Source organism: Equus quagga, chromosome 15 (genome assembly GCF_021613505.1).
Source record: "Equus quagga isolate Etosha38 chromosome 15, UCLA_HA_Equagga_1.0, whole genome shotgun sequence".
Classification (NCBI taxonomy): domain Eukaryota; kingdom Metazoa; phylum Chordata; class Mammalia; order Perissodactyla; family Equidae; genus Equus; species Equus quagga.
The window spans coordinates 39,859,489-39,881,887 of NC_060281.1; the positions used below are offsets into that span (position 1 = coordinate 39,859,489).

Here is a 22,399-nt window from a genome sequence, read left to right on the forward strand (position 1 = left end):
GAAAAGCGAAGTCACTCAAATGGTCAGTTATCCAGGACAACCAGGGCTTTCTGAAAAGGGAACTTCGTGGGTAGGGCAGCCTGGCTCTTTGGCTAGTTGTGTAGCTGGCAATGCGTTTATTTGAGGTGGATGTCTTAGCAATCCAAAGCTTAATGTCTGGCGCTCACATTACAATCACAAAAGCTCAGTGTCAGGCACTTAGGCTACACTCAGTTTCCTCATCTGTCATGTGGAGTAATGATTGCTCTGGCCTCAAAGGGTTGTTGGGAGAGTTAATCAATGAGTTAATATATGCGAAGCACTTTGGACAGTGCCTTAACCATATTAAATGCTATGCAAGTGTTTGCTGTTATTGATTTCTTTCTACGCTATTAATGATTTAGCACTAAATATCCTTGCATCTACTTCTGGGCAGACCTGTGCAAGCGTAACTTCAGGTGAAAATCTAAGAGGTTGAATTCCTGGGTCAACGTTATCTGTATTTTAAATGTTTTTGGACTCTTCCAAATTGCTCTCCATAGAGGGTTGCAACAATTTACACATCCATTAATAATTTATTTCATTGCTTATTTCCCTACGTTCTTATCAACAGTGTTTCAAACTTTTAGATTTCTGAAATTCAAATGGTAAAAATGGTCTGTCTAGTTTCTCTGACTATACATGAAGTTAAACATCCCTCTGTGAGGTGTAAAAATTTTCACTCTTTGTTTAAAAAATGTCTTTTTTCCCCTCACCCTTAAGTTAGTTTAGCTGTACATAGAATTCTAAATTGAGAAGTGTGTTGCCTCTTTCAAGAACACTTTCTGTATATTATTCCATTGTTATGGCTCCTATTGTTGCTGATGATAAAAATCATAAATATAACTCATAATACTAATTAAAGGAGAAAAGAATCATGTTACTTAGTAGTTGCTAAATGAGTAGTTGCTAATATTTTATATTTATTTTAATTAAAGCCTGCTAGTAATGTGGAAGTAATAATATATGTCAAACAAAACTGTGTATTATATTTGAGAAATTCAAATCCACTATTACCACTATTTTTTAAACCATTTTATCAGACTATCAGACAGTGCATTTAGAGAAGAAATTTATCTATTGAAAACCATAAGGCAAAATAATCCTACAGTTTGTGTAGAGGAGTGGCTCTGCCATGGCACCCTAACAACTTTGCACATGTCCACATAAACGGTCCTTTTTGGAGATGGCAAACAAGTTTTCTTAAAGTCATTTATGGAGCTATCAAAATCCTTAAAGGAAGATCCAGGCATGGTAGATCCTCCTTTGAGTTTACCACCAGCCTCCCACTATTTGAGGTAAAGAGAATGGCAGTTGGCACCCAGTGGGACCTATTTATAGCTGCTGTATTCAAAGGAGGTATTGAAGCAACCCAATCTTTGACTGGATAAAAAGTAAAGAAAGAATACGTGTAAATAAGCTGCTTGAAGCTAAATTTGATTGGATAGGATTAATGCTTGGCATGAAATAAGCTGCTTGAAGCTAAATTTGATTGGATAGGATTAATGCTTGGCATGAACCACTCAGGAAGCCAAGGCAACCAGACAGCCTGGTAGCTGGTATAGCCTCTACCAAGAAGCTTTGAAAAGATTCTCCCTACAGCGCCTAAATTCTGTAGATTTTAGTTTCAACTACTTGAGACACACTGACCTAATTAACCTAAGTCCATGAGGAATGATGTGGGCCTAGTTTGGGTTGAACATCCACCCACTCACCATCAACTGTTGTTAAAGACTGGGCCACCCGTGGATTGAGCAAGAACTATTTGACCTAGGGGAGGAGAGTGGTCTTGGAAAACACGGCACCTGGACTGAGGCCCCAGTGTCTCCAGAACTGATTGAAAACCTCAGTAAATTGGGAAAATTCTGAAAAATTTGTAAAGAAGGAGTTGGACTAGCATATTAAAAAACAGATTAAAGCAAGATACCATAAAAGGTGGAGAACATTATAAAGACAGTATTTAAACACTAAAGAAAAGTGTTAAACATGGCATGAAATGACGTTTATCGCCTCTAATCAAAAACTAACGAACAGAGGCTCTCATTTCAGAAGTGGTACATGAGAGCATATGCACACAGTACTATACAACCTTGAAAACAAAAAACTGCAAAAGACCTTTATTCATAAGGAAAGGTGTGAAAGCTGAGAGAAAATTCAAACTTTTTTTTCCTGTTGTGTTAATTTACTAGTTGACTAGGTGATTCACAACCAAGTAATTATTAGCAAAAAGACACATTAACTAGAACTTTAATTTGAAAAACTAAAATGGCTCCAAAAAATGTCTTTGGTTTAGGATATTCAAGTGCTGATAAAAGGAATTCACATGCAGCTGGTACACTTATTGATAGCCTTGGTTAAGCAATCGTTTTCTAGGCTGTCATTTTTTAAAAAGCCAAACGAAAGCACTAAATCTGGGAAGCAGAGGCATTATTAATAGAAATAAAATGTGTGCACTAGAAAGAAAATTTCAACCCTTTTGAAGTATGACCTACAGTAAGTAATATACATTTTTACACTGTGATGCAATGCCAGTACAACATGTTCATTATGTATAAGTATAGACGTGTTTTGGAATCAAAAGTTTCACAAAACAATTTTTACTCTTACTAAGTGGGATGCACTCTGCCTTATTCCATTCCGTTTTAGCCTAGTTCATTCTGTTTTTTTCTTTTTAAATGCTGTTCATGAAGCACCAAATTGATTTTACAGGCAAGTAGCGACTTATAGTTTGAAAAGTATTGGGATGATGGAAACAGCCAATCAGAGTACTTGAAACTTTGGTTCCAATGGTGACAGAGTACTCTGGGCTGAGCAAATAAGAGCCTTTCCTGGGATTTTCAGACCTGGAACTTGAACACAGCTGCTTTTTCTGTCTTTTTATGGAGATGAGGAATGAGATTCCAGAATTGCCTGCAGTCATGTCTCTTGCCTCTTGGAGAAGATTAAGAAAAGGGAATGGGAGTGTAAGAGCACAGGCAAACTGAGTTTGGAAAATTTCGCTTTGTTTCGCTGGGAGAGATCTCATTGCAGTCTCTCTGGTCTCCGGAACTGTGCTTGTTACAGCCGTTCCTCCTTATCTTCTGTCACCTACCTCAGTCTCTATCTTTGCTTTTTCTCTTTCTTTCTTCCAAAGCCATTTTTGTTGGATTCCTATCACTTCGAAGCACAGATGTCTGACAAATAGAAGCCACAACTAATAGAGTACGATCAAAACTTAACCTTGTAGTGGAATGGCCAAAAATTTAATTTGGCTCCTAATCCTCTTTTGTAGCAACAATGGAGGTCAATGATCCTGCCCCTCATCGTCATTTAGCGCCAAAGGGTAAAGGAGAATCTGAGTGGGAGAGGGAAGAATCAAAAAGGATTGAGTCAAATCAAAAGCTTTAAGGTAAATGTTGGAACCAGAAAGAAGTCAGGTCAAGCCCGAGACAAACTCCTCATCTTCATAAAGGTAGCAGAGGGCAAAGAAACAAAAGAAAAAGAAGAGGAGAAAAGAGAAACTACGCTTCGCGGTTTTCTCCAAGATTTGAAATCTAGGTACCATTTAAATGACTGACATGGTCATTGGGGCCTAATAAACAAAAATGTTTCGGATAAGAACAAGGAGTCGTCAGATTCAAAATGTCCGCCTCACACACCTGGCCCAGCAGCACATCCAGTCTTCACCCTCCTCCCTCAAGACAGGCTGTAGAAATCAGGGAGTTCATTAACCCACACCGAAGTAGCGATTCACACTTAAGTTGTGGAAAAATACTCTTCCATTTGGTAATTCAACACCATCAACACAAATCAATAAACAAGTACAAGTCAACGTCCTTAAAAATAGAGCACCAAACTTAGAAAAACTAGTGCCCCCCCCCCAAAAATAGTGTATTTGTATGAATATTTAAATTAGATAAATGAATAACGACAAAAATGTTTGGTGATATATTGTCCTTATAGGTCCTTAAAGAATCGGGTGCATGAAAAAGAAAGATTTTGGAAAAAAAAAAGTTTTCTTAGAAATAACAAATATTCCTAGACTCCCTGGGTAGTTGGACTCCTGACTCTGTTTTCTTTTTTGTTGTTGTTGTTGATATTATTATTTTTTCTTTTTTTTATTGAGTTATTGATAGGTTACAATCTTGTGAAATTTCAATTGTACATTAATGTTTGTCAGTCATGTTGTAGGTGCACCACTTCACCCTTTGTGCCCACCCCCCACCCCACCTTTCCCCTGGTATCCACTAAACTGTTCTTGGTCCATAGTTTTAAATTCCTCATATGAGTGGAGTCATACACAGATTATCTTTCTCTTGCTGGCTTATTTCACTTAACATAATTCTCTCAAGGTCCATCCATGTTATTGCAAATGGAATGATTTTGTTCTGTTTTGCAGCTGAGTAGTATTCCATTGTATATATGTACCACATCTTCTTTATCCATTCGTCTGTTGATGGGCACTTAGGTTGCTTCCACGTCTTGGCTATTGTAAACAGTGCTGCAATAAACATTGGGGTGCACAGGACTTTTGGGATTGCTGACTTCAGGCTCTTTGGATAAATACCCAGTAGTGGGATGGCTGGATCGTATGGTAGTCCTATTTTTAGTTTTTTGAGGAATCTCCATACTGTTTTCCATAGTGGCTGCACCAGTTTGCATTCCCACCAGCAGTGTATGCTGACTCTGTTTTCTTACTAGCAAGTTACTTAACCTCTCTGTAAAATGGGCACAATAATAGTGCCTACCTGCTGCAGGAGATCACAGCAGCATTCTTGCTAGGCTTTAAGCCTAAGGAAAAATAAATTCCAAATGGCTGACTGGGGGGATGTGTGATCTGCTGATTTTCATAATCTTTATGAAGGCATGAAGGCAAGGGGCTCAGGAATGCCCGGCCCTTGCAGGAACAGAATGCTGCCTGCATACCTTGCTGATTGTCCTTGAGATACTCTCCAAGGGAACAACCTTGGATGGGCTGGTGTGCTTCGGGGGATGAAGAAGAGAGCCTTTGGACTCTGGCCTGAGTGTCCCTGCAGGCATGAGTTTCTGCTATTATAAGTGCTTGTGATTCCTTACCCGCAAATAAATATGTGGCGATCCGAGAGACCTCACCTCAGTCCTTGAGGCTGATGGTCCCCTGTCCCATTGAATAATATAGATTGTGTTCTGTCCATTAATTCTGTCCACCCCTTCGGCTGGCTGCCTAGCTGGTCTCGGCAGCAAGTGGCGCCCAACGTGGGGCACGAAAGAAGGGTCGCCAAAGACCGACGGCGGAGTTTCAGCGGTGCGGAGGGAACCTGGAAGCGGTGTGAGACCTCAGAAGATTCCCCGTGTGGGTAAGTGCTTCCAGAAGTTTTAACAGGGTAAATGGGTAATTTTGAAAGCACAGAACGGTATCGCCCTTACATCTGCTTACTCAGGCAATTGCTGAGGGCAGCGGGGGCTAAGGTCAGTAAAAATAAATTGTTTGAGTTGTTGCAAATCATAGAGAAGCATTGTACTTGGTTTCCTACTCTAGGTACGTTAGATTTACAATCATGGGAAAAGGTGAGAACTGAATTAAAGAAAGAACGTCAGAAGGGCATTCCGATGCCTGTGACTATATGGAACACTTGGTCATTAATTCGTTCCGTACTAGAGCCCGTCCAAACCCATGACTCCTCAGAGGAGAGCGAAGGAGAGACAGACAGAGAAGAGGGAGTCTCCTTTACTGATCACATCAAGAGCCCTGAATATGCAGTCTCTGAAGGGATGGCTACTAAAAGGAAGGAGCACATGTGGCCAACGGCACCTGAGCCTGATGAAATATTTCCACCGCCCACTCCGGTCCCATTCCTTCCTCCGCTCATTCCGGAGTTTGTTGGTGGCGCCATAGCTAAGCGTCCTCCGGCTTCCATACTTTCGCCTTTACCAATGGGAGTTAGACAAGCAGTAAAGGAGGGAGATCTGGAAGCCCTTCACGTGGCATTCCCTGTAACGGTTCATGAGAGGGTGGCTCCTGGTGTTGATCCTCAAAATCCCAATGGCATATATGAAGCTGTTCGTCATCCTTTTCCTTTTAAGATCTTAAAAGAGTTAGAACAGGCAGTTCAGAATTATGGAGTTAACTCTCCCTTCGCAGTCGGTATGGTTCAGGGGATCACTGAGGGCAATAGACTGATCCCTACGGACTGGTCAACTTTGGCAAAGACTGTCTGAGCCCCCGGGGAGTTTTTGCAATTTCATACGTGGTGGCAAGATCATGCCGAGACAGCAGCCGCGCATAATCAGGCCAGACAGATTCCGATATCTTTAGAACAACTGATGGGCATTGGACCTTGGGCTGAATTACAAAATCAGCTAAGGATGGAGGATCAAGCTATAGGACGATTAAGGCACTGTTGCCTGAGACCGTGGGAAAAGATTGAGACGAAAAGTACTGCCGCTGTCTCATTTCGGAGAATCATTCAAGGGCCTAAATAACCATACACAGAATTTATTGCTAGACTACAAGAAGCTATTAAACGACAGATAACTAATGGAGAGGCAGCAGACACTATTTTACAATTACTGGCTTATGAGAATGCTAATTCTGATTGTAAGAAGGTACTTGGGCCATTTAAGGGAAAGAGTAATTTGACTGATTATATAAAAATGTGCCAGGGAGTGGGAACTGAGACTTTTAAGGTGGAGATGTTAGCACAAGCCATGGCAGGGCTGCGAGTGGGCGAATTTCCTGGAGTATGTTTTAGTTGTGGGAAATCGGGCCACACTCGAAAGGAATGCAGGATAAAAAGGAAGAAAAGTGATAATGGCTGTAACCAAAAAAATGAGGAAAACACCTGCCATTCCTGGGCTGTGTTCTCGTTGCCAGAAAGGCAATCACTGGGCTAGTCAATGCCAATCTAAATTTCATAAGAGTGGGAAACTACCGGGGGGGGGGGGGGGGGGGGGGCTCCCAGCCCCGACAAACAAGGGGGCCTTCCCTGCTTAGAAGCAGGAAAACGACACCAACGATTACAACCCCCGTGCCTTGGATTTATCCCCCGCCAAGAGTGGAAGTTCCTCAGTAGACTTAACCAGCAGTGAGAATTGCATAGTCACTCCCTCTGAAACTCCTACTCTGGTTAACACTAGGATGTTGATCCCTTACTTAAAGGCGTGGTTGGACTACTTTTAGGGAGGTCAGGATTGACTTCACAAGGGGTTAGGGTGCATACTGGGGTCATAGATAGCGATTATCAAGGGGAAATAAAGGTTATGGTGTCTACATCAATTCCCTGGCAGATAAAAAAGGGAGATCGCATTGCTCAACTTTTAATCTTGCCCTGTATTGCTATAGGAAACTCACAACAAACTAGAGGGTGATGAGGATTTGGCAGTATGGGACAAGCGGGGGTTTTCCTTACTGAAAAAAGTTTAGAATCTCGACCAACCTGCAAAATTAGCATCAATGGAAAAACACTTGATGGGTTAATTGATACCGAGGCAGATGTTTCTATCATCAGCTGTAAACACTGGCCTTATCGCTGGCCTACCATTCCTCCCCTGATTTCAGGTATTGGCCTTGGGGAAGCACAGGGGTTGCAGCAGAGTTGGAATATATCACATTGCACTGGGCCAGATGGACAAAAGGCTACCTTACAGCCTTATGTCGCTGATCTTCCATTAATCTATGGGGACGAGATTTGTTAGAACAATGGAAAGCAGAAATATATATTCCTCCTCAGGTATTCTACAGTGAGCAGTCACAAAAAACTATGGAAAAACAGCATGTCCCGGGTTTAGGACTAGGAAGGCAATTACAGGGAAAAGTAAGCCCTGTATCCCCTAGTGGGAAACAGAATAAGGATGCATTAGGATACTTGCCTTTTTAATGGAGGCCACTGCTCATATAAAGCTACCCCCACTGACACCTATATTGTTGGCATGGAAATCTGACAAACCTGTGTGGGTAGAGCAGTGGCCTTTAAAAAAGGAGAAATTTGGGGGGCCGGCCCGGTGGCGCAGCGGTTAAGTTCGCACATTCTGCTTCTTGGCGGCCCAGGGTTCGCCGGTGGGGTGCAGACATGGCACTGCTTGGCATGCCATGCTGTGGTGGGCCTCCCACATATAGAGTGGAGGAAGATGGGCATGGATGTTGGCGCAGGGCCAGGCTTCCTCGGCAAAAAAGAGGAGGACTGGCAGTAGTTAGCTCAGGGCTAATCTTCCTCAAAAAATGATAATAATAATAAAAAAATGAATAAAAAAAATAAGAAAGGAGAAATTGGAAGCTCTTAAAGAATTAGTTAATGAACAACTCAAAAAGGGGCATATCAAGAAGATATTTGCCTGTGGAATTCTCCTGTTTTTGTAATTAAAAAGATAGCAGAAAAATGGAGAATGTTAACCGATTTGAGAGCTATGAATGCTACTATAATTCCTATGGGTGCCTTACAACCTGGATTACCGAGTCCTAATACAATACCAAAGGACTGGAAAATTTTAGTCATAGATCTGAAAGATTGTTTCTTTACCATCCCCCTACATGAAAAGGATCAAATGCGCTTTGCTTTCTCTGTGCCCTCCATCAATTTGGCCGAGCCACACAAGAGGTTTCATTGGACTGTTCTACCATAAGGGATGTTGACTAGCCCTACTATATGTCAAAATTGTGTTGCTAAAGCTATAGACTCCGTGAGGGCAAAATATCCACAAACGTATATTATTCATTATATGGATGACATCCTTTGTGCAGCCCCAGACACTAATTTATTGTCTGTCTTCCAAGAATTACAACTTCATTTGAATCATGCGGGGCTAAAACTAGCCCCAGAAAAGGTTCAACTCACGGAACCTTATCTCTATTTAGGCACAATAGTAGAAAAAACCACTAGCAGACCTCAAAAGGTTCAAATTCAGAGGGACTCAATTACTACTTTAAATGATTTACAAAAATTGCTTGGTGACATTAACTGGTTAAGACAAAAATTAAGAATACCTACATATGCTTTATCACATTTATTCTCACTTCTGAGAGGAAATTCCGATTTAAATAACCCTAGAAGCTTGACAAAAGAAACAAATCAAGAATTAGAACGAATTGAGCGATATATTCAAACTGCCCAAATGCATAGAGTCAACCTTCATATTCCAATTTCATTATATGTTATTTCTACACCCCATTCACCAAGAGGAATCCTAATGCAGCAAAATAATTTAATAAAATGGATATTCTTACCTAATAATATGCCTATATCCATTACCCCATACCTAGATCTTATTGCTGAAGTAGTAAGTTGGGGACGAGAAAGAACTAAACAACTTTCTGGAAATAACCTAGGTACTGTTTGCTTGATGTTATCCCACAAAGAAGTATCACAATGTTTTCAAAATCATATGAAATGGCAATTGGCTTTTGCTGATTATGTGGGAAAAATAGGTAATCATTTTTCCAAAATACCTGTGTTACAATTTTTACAAAGGACTGGGTGGATCATTCCAAAGATCACTAAATTGACTCCTATCCGGTGCCAACATTATATTTACAGATGGCTCTAGTAATCATAAGGCCGGTTACACCGGAGCATATACCTGTGTGATAGATACCCCTAGATTATCAGCTCAGCAGGCTGAGTTAAAAGCAATCACTCATACTTTACAAAATATCCAGGAACCTATTAACATTTTATCTGATTCCTAATATGCTGTTCAAGTAACACGTTTGATTGAAACAGCACTTATCAAACAAAATCTTTCCGATTCCTTATATGTTCTTTTCAATGATCTACAAACCACCATTCTTAACCAGCACCACGTATTTTATATAACCCATATCTGAGCCCATACTTCTCTTCCAGGACCTCTCACAGACAGAAACGCCCAAGCAGATGCATTACTATTGCCAATTTTTCTGACGCTCAACATTTTCATGCTTTAGCTCACTGTAATGCTAAAGGTTTAAAGATGCAATATGACTTAACGTGGGCCCAAGCTAATCAAACTGTACAAACTTGTCCCACTTGTCAAGAAGTACACATAGTCCCTGAAACTCATACAGGAGTTAATCCTAGAGGTTTAAAACCTAATGACCTCTGGCAAATGGGTGTTACTCATATTCCCTCCTTTGGGAAGATATCATTTGTAGATGTTTGTGTTGGTACTTTTTCTGATTATATTTGGGCAACTGCCACTACGGGAGAGATTGCCAAACATGTGATTATGCACCTTCATAGTTGTATGGCAGTAATGGGCCGACCTAAAGCCATAAAGACAGATAACGGTCCGGCCTATGCCAGCATCTCTCTTGCTAATTCTTAACAGATTGGGGTATCCGCCATTCTACAGGCATTCCATACAACCCTCAGGGACAGGCCATTGTAGAACGAGCAAATCAAACTCTGAGTCATGCTACGAAAACAAAAAAGGGGAGATGCCACTGTCTCCTCTCGACAAAGAATTTATAAAGCATTATTCCCTTTGAATTTTTTGCAAGCATATGAGGAAGGGACCCCAGCAGAAAAGCATCATGCACAAGAGCAGCAGAAGAAAAACAAACCATCTATCTGGTGGTTCGATCCTGGGAGTAATACATGGAATAGGGGGTCATTAATAACATGGGGACGAGGCTTTGCTTGTGTTTTGCCAGGAGATTTAGAAAAGCCGATCTGGGTTCCTTCTAGACATCTTAAGCCATATCATGAGCACTCCGCCAAGAAAACGGCGATTCGCGTGGGATGTCAAACCACCGATGATGAGTTTTCAGGGTCTAAGCCTGAAGACTACCAAAATCACATTCCCACTGCCACAGATGCATCGTGCATCAATTCCAACCTGGGCACAAATAAAGAAATTGCCTCAACAAGCAGAGAAGGTGTTAGAACAAGAAAAGAATCCTGTCACTCCAAATAACTTGGCTCTGGCGATGTTTACCCTGGTGTCGGTGGCCGTAAGTATACCCGGGTCCATAGTCCAGCCGAATAACAATACTTATACATATTGGGCTTATATTCCTAACCCCCCATAGATCAGAGTAGTGAACTGGGGAGAAAATTCTGTCCCTGTATCTGTTAATGATTGATCCTGGGTCTTGGGGCCCGAGGATGTCCGTCTACCTATATTTGAAAAGGAAGAAGGTACCCCATGTGAAATAACTGATTTTGGTTTTGACCCTTGGCCTATTTGCATAGGAAGAGGAAGAGGCTGTTTAAATTTCACTACACAGGCTTGGCTATCTGCTTACATGCTCGATAGACATCATAGCAAAGCACAATTACATATGTTATTGGGTTACAGTTTCCACTATTCTGTTGCTCCCCAAAACAATCTTACGGCTCCAAATCATCAGTGTGTGCTAGCCAAAGATTATGGGTGGATAAAATTGATGGAATACATTGGGATGTTTGTCGCGGGACAGAGGGGGTAATTTTGATTAATGGTTCCTATGGAACAGTATGGGACTGGTCCCCCAAGGGTATGCAGTCTCAAATTGCTCCCATACAGACTCTGCTTGCAATCCCTATAAAAGGTTAAGATGGCAAATTTCAGGGTCTAAGCACACTACTATTACAACACATAGTGTATATCCCATTTTATGGCACGGGGAAGGATTTTCTCCTCCACAACCTCAATTTAATATGGTAGACCACAGATTGACTTATGGAAACTAGCCTTCAGTCTAAGGTGATTCAGAATTTGGGATGGAAACTATGAGAACACAAAATTGTCTTTCAGCACATCCACCAATTGGACTTTTTACATCAAAGCCTGTGTCCGAGATCCATATGTACTGGCCGTAGGTAGGGTGTCTATTATTGAAGCAGCTAAAACTGTGTATTGTAAGGATTGCAAATTATCCACTTGTCTCAATAGCTCCTTAGACAATGATTCTCACTTATATATGAGGCAACATTTGGGCGTTTGGCTTCCAGTAGGTCAAAATAGGCCATGGGAAGGATCTCCGGATACCCACGCCTTACTAAAAATAATTCAGAAAGTCTTAAAAAGATCTAAAAGATTTATAGGATTATTAATTGCTGCTATATTATGCATTATAGCAATAGCATTCACTGCCGCCGTTGCTGGGGTGGCACTGCATCAAACAATTCAAACCACTACCTTTGTTCAACAATGGCACAAAAATGCCTGTGAAGCATGGAACAGTCAGATAAGAATTGATCAGGGAATCCGTGAATGGCTAGTGGATCTGGAAAACGCTGTATCAATATTGGGAGATGAAGTACATAGCTTAAAAAAGCTAGTCAGACTGCAATGTGATTGGAATGTTACTGAGTTCTGTATTACACCACATCCTTACAATGATAGTGAGCATGCCTGGAGCACTATAAGGTGGTATTTAAAGGGCCACCTCAAGGACAATCTCACATTAGATATAGATTTATTGCAAGCTAAAGTAAAACATACGCAAGATGCTAAATTATCATTGCTACCTGAATCTGAACTATTTGATGGTATACATACTGGCTTATCAAAGATGTTTCCTACTGGCTGGATAAAAACTATTGGCAGTGACCTTATTGGAACTGTTATATCAGGCTGCATATTTTTCATTATTTTCTGCTTAGTCCTCAGATGCACGAGAAAAACCTTCCGAGAACTGACTAAGAGAGAAACTGCCCAGACCGCCTACCTCCTCTTACAAAAACAAAAAGGGGGAAATGCTGCAGAAGACCATAGCAGCATTCTTGCTAGGCTTTAAGCCTAAGGAAAAATAAATTCCAAATGGGTGACTGGGGGGATATGTGATCTACTGATTCCCATAATCATTATACCAGATTGCTTGTGCTTTGGACTCTCAGGCCGGAGGGGAATATGTTATCAGGCATGAAGGCAAGGGTCTTAGGAACGTCCGGCCCTTGCAGGAACAGAACGCCGCCTGCATACCTTGCTGATTGTCTTTAAGATACTCCTCAAGGGAATGACCTTGGATGGGCTGGTGTGCTTCGGGGGATGAAGAATAGAACCTTTGGACTCTGGCCTGCGTGTCCCTGCAGGCATGAGTTTCTGCTATTGTACTTGCTTGTGATTCTTTACCCGCAAATAAATATGTGGCGATCCGAGGGACCTCACTCCAGTCTTTGAGGCTGATGGTCCCCTGTCCCATTGAATAATATAGATTGTGTTCTGTCTATTAATTCTGTCTGCCCCTTCGGCTGGCTGCCTAGCTGATCTCGGCAACACCTACCATAGAGATTTGCTGTGAGAAGTAAAAAGCCTCATCCAAAGGAGTCACTGAAAAGGGGGAGAGGAGTAGAGTACAATGGGAATTGGAAAGGAAGAGATAACCACTATCTTTATTTGAAAATACATTTAGCTAGTCAAGTTCCATAGAAAACTATGCTGGAATATTGATTGGGATTGCATGAGATCTATGGATTACTCTGGGAAGACTTGAGATTTTTTCCATTTTTGAATGTTCCTCTTCATGAAAATGTAATGTCTCTAGATTTAGTCCTACTTTAATATCTTACAATAAATTTTTGCAATTTTCTACATAAGGGTGTTCCATACTTTTTTCCATACTGAGTCTTATTTTCGTTTTGTGGCTATGTTCTTTTATTGCTATTGTGAATTATATCTCTTTTTATAATATTTTTACTTTGGGGCTGGTAACTAAAAATGCAATCAACCTTTGGATGCCACTTTTATATCTGTCAAACTTGCTAAATTCTCTTATAGATTATAATAATTTATGTGTAGAGTTTTTGTTTTTCTGTGTATAGAATCACATCATCTATCAATAATTACAGTCTTCCTTCTTCTCTTCCAATCATTTCACATTTCCTTCTTGTGTTATTGTGTTGGTTAAACCTTCCAGTGTAGTGGTGAATAGATGTGGTAGCAAGCACCCCTCTTTTATACCTGATTCTAACAGGAAGGTTCACCTTTGAATGGAAGGTTTGTTCTTGGTTTTATAGATGCTCTTTAATTTGCATTTAATTTGAATTTTGTTCGACTGCCAGTTTGCAGGGAATGCTTTCCATTTTCATTGTGTTGAACTGCATACAATAATCCGTTCTAGATATTTCCTTGACATAGATTGCTACCCCCAGCTTTTTAATTTAACTACATTTGATTGTTTTGAATAAGTTAGATTTTTAATTGCTTTCAGTCATGAATATCATTACATGACATTTCAGAGGTGTTAATAATAACAATAATAGTGATGATGGCAAATGCTGACTTTCATTTATTGATTTTCTATTAGATGCAAAGTATGGTGAGTGGTTTTGTTTTATTGCATGATTTATCCCTGCTTCTTTCAATGATCTCCAAATAAGTGAGTCAACAAAGTAAAATACAATTGATCTGAGTCCCACGTAGTAGGTAAAAGTGTCTGGTTATAAACTCAGCTTGGGATAATTATGTAACCTGTGCTGGTTAGAGGATGCAACATTGTCTTACTTACTTGATAGTTCTGAGATTCTTCCTACAATACAAACAGCAACTTAATTTTGTTTATCTATCTGGAACCACATAACACCTCAGCCCATTAACTTTCCCAATTTTCTTCCATGTCTTCTCCTAAAAATTATATTTGTCACAATTGTTCTTCTTTCTTTTCCATGGCTGTTATCTTCAATAGCATGAGATTTTGTGGGTTTAGCTAAGCATTGGTGGTACTGTAGTTGCTGAAATAAGGAATGTTGAAACTGGAAGGTAGACTAGAAAAAAGCCACGTCTAAGAAAAAAAGCAAGGAGTATTTGCAGTATAGCATTCTAGCACATAATTGAATGTGTTGTGTAGATTACAAAAAAAAGCACCATTCTGCTCCGCTGAAAGAAGGCAAAATAATAGAGGTGGTCTTCCACTGCGAACTTGATGACTAGACTGCCTCCATTTATTGTAGAGATGGTGAGGCAAAACAGGAGTTTGACTTGAATTTGGAGAAAAAAGAATTTTCCAGAACCATGAAGAAGAGTTAAGTTTCTGAGCAGATACAACACGGCACGCGGGTTCATGGTTTAGAGTGTGTGCGCAAAAGCAGCAAAGTTCCAGAGAATGACTATTACCATTTAGTCAAGTCTGTTGTTTCAGGATTTAGACAAATATGATGTGATTGCTTGACAGCTGTCCCTGAATCACTGCTGGACATCATGAAGTTTGGGGCAGAGTGTCCACATGAGAGATGCTTCCTCTGCCAGGGCCCATCCTGGCCTCTAGACTAGAAACAACAGGCTTTCTGTAATCACAATAAGATTGGTCACTGGAGTCCTCTGAACTATTACCCAGATCCAGAGCCAACATCCTGCTGAGTTGTAATGTGGCTTATTATTAATGATAGTTGTGCACAGTGTTATGAAACCAGCTCTGAGGATAACTTTAACACTTACCAAAGGAGAAAGGTGCACTCTATCCTCTGTAATAATTCTCATGACCAAAACAAAGCAATTTAAGTCAACCTTTTTTCAAAAGGAAAACATATAAATTTTAAAAAAGATGGCTATTATAATCTAGGTCAGGGAAATATTTCAATCTATAGTCAAGTGTTTAAAAATTAATTATAAAGACAAGGCAAGGTTGGATTTTTTTTTCCCACACAGAGACAACTTGAGTCAATTTCTACCAGGTCAAACCAAGGAGAATGCAAGAACAAATAACTAATGAGTATTTTAGAAGTTAAAAATTAAATTGCAAAACCAAAGTCACATTTTCTGACTTGGATAATAATTCAGGGTTAGAAATATTTTACATGAAATTTGAATTCTGAAGTTGTTGATTATTTATCACAGGGTCCAGAGTCCGTCAAAAATGACTCAGGGAAAAATCTTTTACCCAGGAAGGTGAAATTTACATCCTCTCCCCCTGTATAATGACTTAGATCACCCACGCTTAAATTTCCAAAGTGCGAGTAGAACAAATCTCTTTTTCTTTTCTCTTCCTATCTTATAAAGAGTATAATAAAACTTACCTGAAAGAATTATGAGGATGACATACAATAAATGCTTGGAAGAATGGCTTTGATTCCCAAGACCTGGGCTCCTCCTTCTGAATTCTTGATTTCAGTGATAGACTCTGCCAGGCTCCCACTCCCCCACCAGGGTGCTGGGAAGTGGTTTACTCTCCCACAATACAGTTCAAATAGTCATAAATTGTCAAACTCAGAATCCAAAGGAGATCTCCTCACTAGCCATAAACTAAGAAGGAAAAAAGTCAAAGTGATGAGCAGGAGCTGAAGTCAGGAGGGGTCATAAAAGTGCAGAACCACGTTTAATTTTCCATGACTGGGGACTGATTCTAATGCTTACATAGCAAAGGAGTCTGGATTGCAGGCACAGAGCATGCAGGGAGCTAAAAGTGAACTATATATAAAGCTGGGAATCTGAAGGTGTTGCCTCATCTGTGAGATGAGGATAAGCAGAGCTACACGCAAGCTTGGAAAGCAGTCAAGCTGTTTTCAACTATGTGGGCATATAGATGAAAACAAGTCAACCAAAAGAAATTGAGAGAGCTTGGCCTCCACTGTGCCCACGTGGGTGTTCCAAAGTGAATTATAGAATGGTCCACGTTGCATGATAGCATGTATAATTTAGAAACAGTACAAAGTATTATTTTATATAATTTGTGAACACACCTATAGATAGTAAAAATGGAAATATATGGAGAAACCTCACTAAATTTATGTGAGATGTTTTTGTTATTGTTGTTTTTGTATGTGAGAAAGGAGAAAGGACCAGGGAAAGCAACAGAGTGAAGTTCAAGTTTATCTGTAATCTTATAGTTCATGTATTTCAAAGAAGAAAAAATTAACAAAATTTCAAAGGGAGAAAACACAAAAATCACAAGAAAAAAACAAAAAAAGTACTAAACTTCTGTATTTAATTATAATAGTCTCTCTTTTTTTAAGCTTTTCAGAACAGAACTAAAACTATTAAAGATACCACAGAGCAAAGCAAAAACCACACGCAGATTTCTGATCTTGAGAACGCTTCTGAGGTTTTTGGGAGACACCTGAGGAGAAAGGTGGAGGGGATCACGTCAGCGGAGGAGGAGGCGGAGCTGCGGAGGGGGTTCAGATTCCAAGTTGTGTACCTCACATTTCTGAAAACTTCCCCAAAGTCCACTTGGCAGGAAGCACTTCTCATTCCACTTCTAGTTTGAGGAATCTCATTAATGATTGGCAGCTCAAGTCCCAGGTGGCAAAGAATCCTCAGCAATCTTCTGACAAGGCAGTAAAGAGAGAAGAGAGAGGGCGTGAGGAAGAGCAGCTTCTAAATTGAAGTCCTCCTTCAGACACTGAGTCGGTAAGTCACTTATCTTGGTGTTGAAGCCAAAGATCTCTAATGGTCCTTTCTGTGTAACAGCTGACAATTTTTATATACCCCCAAGTCTCAGGTTTTCTCATATTGATAGAAAAAAAATGTGAGTGAAAAATGTAACGAGGTGGAGAGAAGGGAGGTAGAAGCAGAAAGCTGAAGTTTTGTGCCTGATCATCCCCAAACTTTGAACAATACCAGCTGTGGAAGACATTTCCAAGAAACAGGCACTCTAGTGAGGTGTTTAAAAGCTGAATTTGGGGGGTTAAATCCGGGGGCTTGTGAACAAATATCAGCTCTTTCATTTACCAACTTGGCGACCTGGACCAAGAGGGTCAGTAATATCTCCATCTGGGGTTGATAAAAACTGTCTGGTGCAGTAGTTAATAACAGTGGCTATAATAATTTGTGTTATACCAACAGCTTGTGGGACACACAGGAAGAGCTGTAGGGTAACTGTGACGAAACACTCCAAATAAGAAAGAATCGGCAAACACATCTCCATCTCTTACATGAAGATTCACTGCCCCAAAGAAGGTTGTTCTGGGCTTTTCTCCTGGACAGATTTACTGCAGCACTGGGGCTATTCCCAGTGTCCTGAAGGACACTAGCCTTTTTGTAATGAAATTCATTGACTTAGTTTCCTACTCAGATCAGTTAGGGTCCAGGGCTTTGACCGAAGACAGGGCTCGGGGTGGCTCTGATCCAAGACAGTATCTAGAGGAATGCTGAGTCAAGAACCAAAGAGACAGTACAAAATTTAACCAAACTAAGATGGCTGGGGCTGGAAGAGGAAGCACAGAGATGAGGCGATGGAGTAGTCACCAGGTCAGCAGAAGATGGTGGGCCGAGGGCAGCTGGAAGGAGGTAACCAGGGGGAGTCCTCAAGGCAGGAATGTAGAAGCTACAACTTTTTGATGGTACTTGTGACCTTACAGAGGTGTCAGGGGGATGCTATTAGTAGGACAGCCCTGGCCTGTAAACCTAACAGTCTCTGCAGGAAGCTGATACTCAGTGTGATTCCCTGTGAGCACTGCTGCAAGCCAGAAACATTTCAGGATGCCATAAACAGTCTCTGACCCAGGCCACCAGTGTGGTTTTCTGGACCAATAGTGGAAGATAAAGGTAGCTGTTAAAAATACATATATACATATATATACACATACATACATACACACACATACACATATATACATATACAAAACATATATAACAAAACACATATCGAACATTCACATATAATATATATTAATTATATATGTATATATATAGATGTGTGTGAATAAATATATATAAAACTATAAGTTGTTTCTTTTGTATAGCCCTAAGCTATACAAAAGTATAACCATTGTAACCCCACTGTCTGGGCATCCAGCCACAAAATCTTCTTGAGGGCACCAACCTACCCTGGAATTCAGATACTCCCTTGACAGCCAAATGCTCTCAGAACTTTCTTTTATGTGAATCCCTATTCACTGTCTATGCCCAACCACCTGTTTAGCTGTGTGAGAGAATGCTTACAAAATCTCCTGGGAGAATGATGTCCATGTATACGGTCACATCTGTTGGGATTGGGCACTCAGGTTTCCAGGACAAGGCATGTCTGGCTGTCTGGAATAGAGATAATAAAAAACTAAAAGTACTTGAAATTACCTAAAAGTTATTATTTAAGTTTCTGCTTCTATCAAAGCTGCTATTCTGAGCACAATGTTAATAAATACTGAGATTCTACTTCGTGTTTCTAAGCCTTGAAAGCAACTTGAAAATGGACAAATACCCTCCATAGAATATAAGAACTTCACTGGGGCTACACCCTGGATAGATAGACCCAGAGCTAGAGGGCTCAAGAACTGAGTCCTGCCTTGGGAGGAAGTTCCCAAGGATCAGTCAGAGGCACACAGTTAAGAATGGACAAAGTTGTGGTAAACCATGAATGTGGCATACCATCATGTTTTCATCCAATGGAATTCAGCATCAAACTCAGGTGACAGGATCTTGCTCTCCATCTTAAGGGGCCAGCTGTTAGGTAGTCAAAGCATAAAAGAAGAGAATAAAATAAGCTTAGTTTCTAGATCACCCTGGAATGGCTAGAGGCTTTTTCTTCTCTCAAATAATAATGGCATCATGCGCAAAGTTTGGCTGGATAGAGTGTCACTGTCCGGGCAGTCAACAACCTGATCAACAGTAATAAAATGGCTCAAGATGGTCCTTCATAAGCCAGAGGATGGTCAGAATATTACACAGATCAGACAACATCAGTGTTTGTGATGCCAACAAGCTGCAGGTACCTGTAAGGATCCCTGTCTCCTGGAACTGGTCCAGGAGCCACAGGCAGTGGAAATGAATAACACTTGGAATTTAATTGTAGTAGTTGTGATAGGTTGGAACCCTCCTTATTGTTCTTTTCAGTGAGAATCACCACCCCATGGGAACTCGGAGGGCCTAATGAACCTCCCAATATATTCATTTTTTCAGTGGACTTTGATCTGAGTGTCTCATGATAGAACATGCAACAGGAATGAACATGGAACTCAGGAACCAGATAGATTTCCAATTTGTTCTTTCAACAGGAAAACTAGACCTTTGCTTCCTGAGGAAAAAAAAAATACTTCCTTGTAAATTGCCTGTCTTTCTGGAATCCCTGGAACAGGGGTGTCAAATGACATAAAACTCATTAGAAAACTTTTTAAATGCTGGTGGCAAAATGAAAAATGTGAGTTTATCAGTAGATGATTGCATCAAGTGCAGAGGCCCAAAGGGAAGTTATCTAATGGGTTTCCTTACCCTGGTGGTCAGCTGGTGAATATTCCACAACTGGCTTACCAGGGGAAAAGTGCAGACACAAACACATACAGGTTTGTTATAAATTCTAGTGATATAAAGGATCTGGAGCGCACAATTCACAAATAATAATAAAATATAAAATACTGTTTATTATAAATTCCATAGAGCCAATTGATTCTCATGGAATACTTTCTTTTTTTCCAGATTTATTGAGGTATAATTAACAAATAGGAATTGTATATATATTTAAAGTATACAACTTTCATTTATTTTGCTAAACTCTTGAGTAGACCATAGGCAACCTATGGTTGAAATTCAACCACAACTAGACAAATGAAATTGCATCCCAGTGTGCCAATTCTTTCTGATATATTTATTCTCATTAAATCTCATCGATGATCTATTGAATTATTTCTCACTCTATTACAAATTATATTCATTAAACTGAAATCACTTTCAGCTTCAATTGAAATTACAGCTGAATTACAATAGTTCTAACTATTCTTTTCAGCTTTTGTATAGTTGCAAGAGTTGAAGCGTTGTTTTATTCTATGGTACTATCTACAAAATGCATAAATTGTTCAAATTAACTTCATGTTAGTAAAATTCACAATACCACTTGAGGGTTAACAGAAACTGTCTGATACTAATGTACTTACATTATTTTTAAAATAACACATATCTTCAGCTAAAGTACTTAATCTGTTTTCCAGTTACATCTATAACTTCAGTGTGATTTTCTATTTCTTGCAAAATCCACTCTGAGTTTTTATAATTCTATCACCAACAACAGTACCATAAAATCAGACTATAAATAAATGTTTGATGAATATCCAATTAAGCAAAAAAGTCGCTCATATCATCAATAATGAGTATAATTCTAACATAATATTGTTTGATAATTTCTAAAGTTTAGGAAATCAATAAATCAAGCCCAGATTTGTAGCATTTGCCATTTTTTTGGTGCACAAGCTCTGATCACGGCCAATTTCAAGCTAACAACATGACATCATTGAATTCAGAGCTAAGAAGAGATACACAATAGCCTGCCTTTATGTAATATTCCCACTATAGAGATGCAAGAAACACAAAAGACCTCAAGAGCATAGCTGACAGTAAAATGCAGTAAAATATTATGAAATGATAATCTTTAAATATTTATTACTTTTTTAAAGTATAATTTGTTTAAATTTATATAATTTAATTGCTAATAGTGGCTGTTTTCAACAATCAGCTTGCAAAATTCCTAAAAATTTAACAATCTGCTTTTGGGGGCTCATGTGAGCTGACTCTGGGACACAACTGCCTTACCCTGTACTCTCCTCTCTGAGGGGACCATGTTGGGGTTCTCTCTTGCTTTCCTATCTCAATTCAGGTTCTTCCATGCCTTCATCTATTTATACAATTTTGCCCTCTGATATAACTTAACATTCCTGAGGCTGTCTGTTGTCTCATTTTTCTTTTTAGGGCCTCTATTTAACCTTCTTCTACAAAAAGCTAACCACCCTCCCATCAAGAAATTATTGAATTTCTTCAATGAGGTAGATGTCAACTGTTGCGCAGCCCTCAACAGAGTCTAAGAAAGGGAAAACTAAGAGTGTTCCAATATCAATAGTTCAGGGGACTCAGAGTCTCAAGCCCCCATTCTTGGATGCTAAAATGGAGTGTATTCAAACCTGTGGGCATTATTTCTGAACTCAGACCCAGCTGCTAAGGGATGACATTTTGATCATCAAGTTTTACCTCCATTTTCCCTGCCGGATTATATATATAGTTTCATTTTTTCACACTATGGGTCAGTTAAAAGCAACATCACAATCCCAGCTACTTATTAGTTAAACAAGAGGATATGTATAACTTTAAACCAAATACATCCCATTCACAACAGAAACACTGTTCACTTGAGGCAGTCATGGGATTCATGTGATTATTAGCACTTCACTAAGCATTTCCTCTTCTTGGCCAGTCATTAAGGCTCCAGAATCTAATCTTTCCATCATGTAACCAAAAATAAGTATACAGAGGCTGATGCCCTGTGAAGAGCCCATAGATTTACCTCTTACCTGGGGTTAATCTTGGAGCGGCTTAGAATGGAAATCTGACATTCAGAATGTTCCAGTCGAAACAGTCCCACAGTAGGGGGATGGTAAAGTCTCACAGCTAGAGAATTACATTGACTGACATCATAACAGAGCATTGAAGTGAGAATAAATATCACTTATGGGGAAAAGCTGTTAATGGAAACAATATATTTCTGTTCAGCATTGCTAAGTGGCACAAGACAATGCAGGTGGTCATGTCTTTGTCAAATGGTAAAATATCTCCCAAACAGTCTTTGCACTTAGAATCAGGGTAATTTCTCTAAGTAAAATGGCCTGGCCAC

General features: G+C 39.8%; 1 protein-coding gene across 6 annotated transcripts in view; it reads left to right on the top strand.

Moving 5' to 3' along the window:
- The first annotated feature begins 17,100 nt into the window (after positions 1-17,100).
- Positions 17,101-22,399, top strand: part of SLC17A3 (solute carrier family 17 member 3) — a 34,588-nt gene continuing 29,289 nt past the window's right edge. For all 6 annotated transcript variants that reach the window (XR_006885214.1, XM_046639018.1, XM_046639020.1 and 3 more), the window contains exon 1: positions 17,101-17,220. The gene's annotated coding sequence lies outside the window, so the exon portion shown is untranslated. The remainder of the gene's footprint in view (positions 17,221-22,399) is intronic.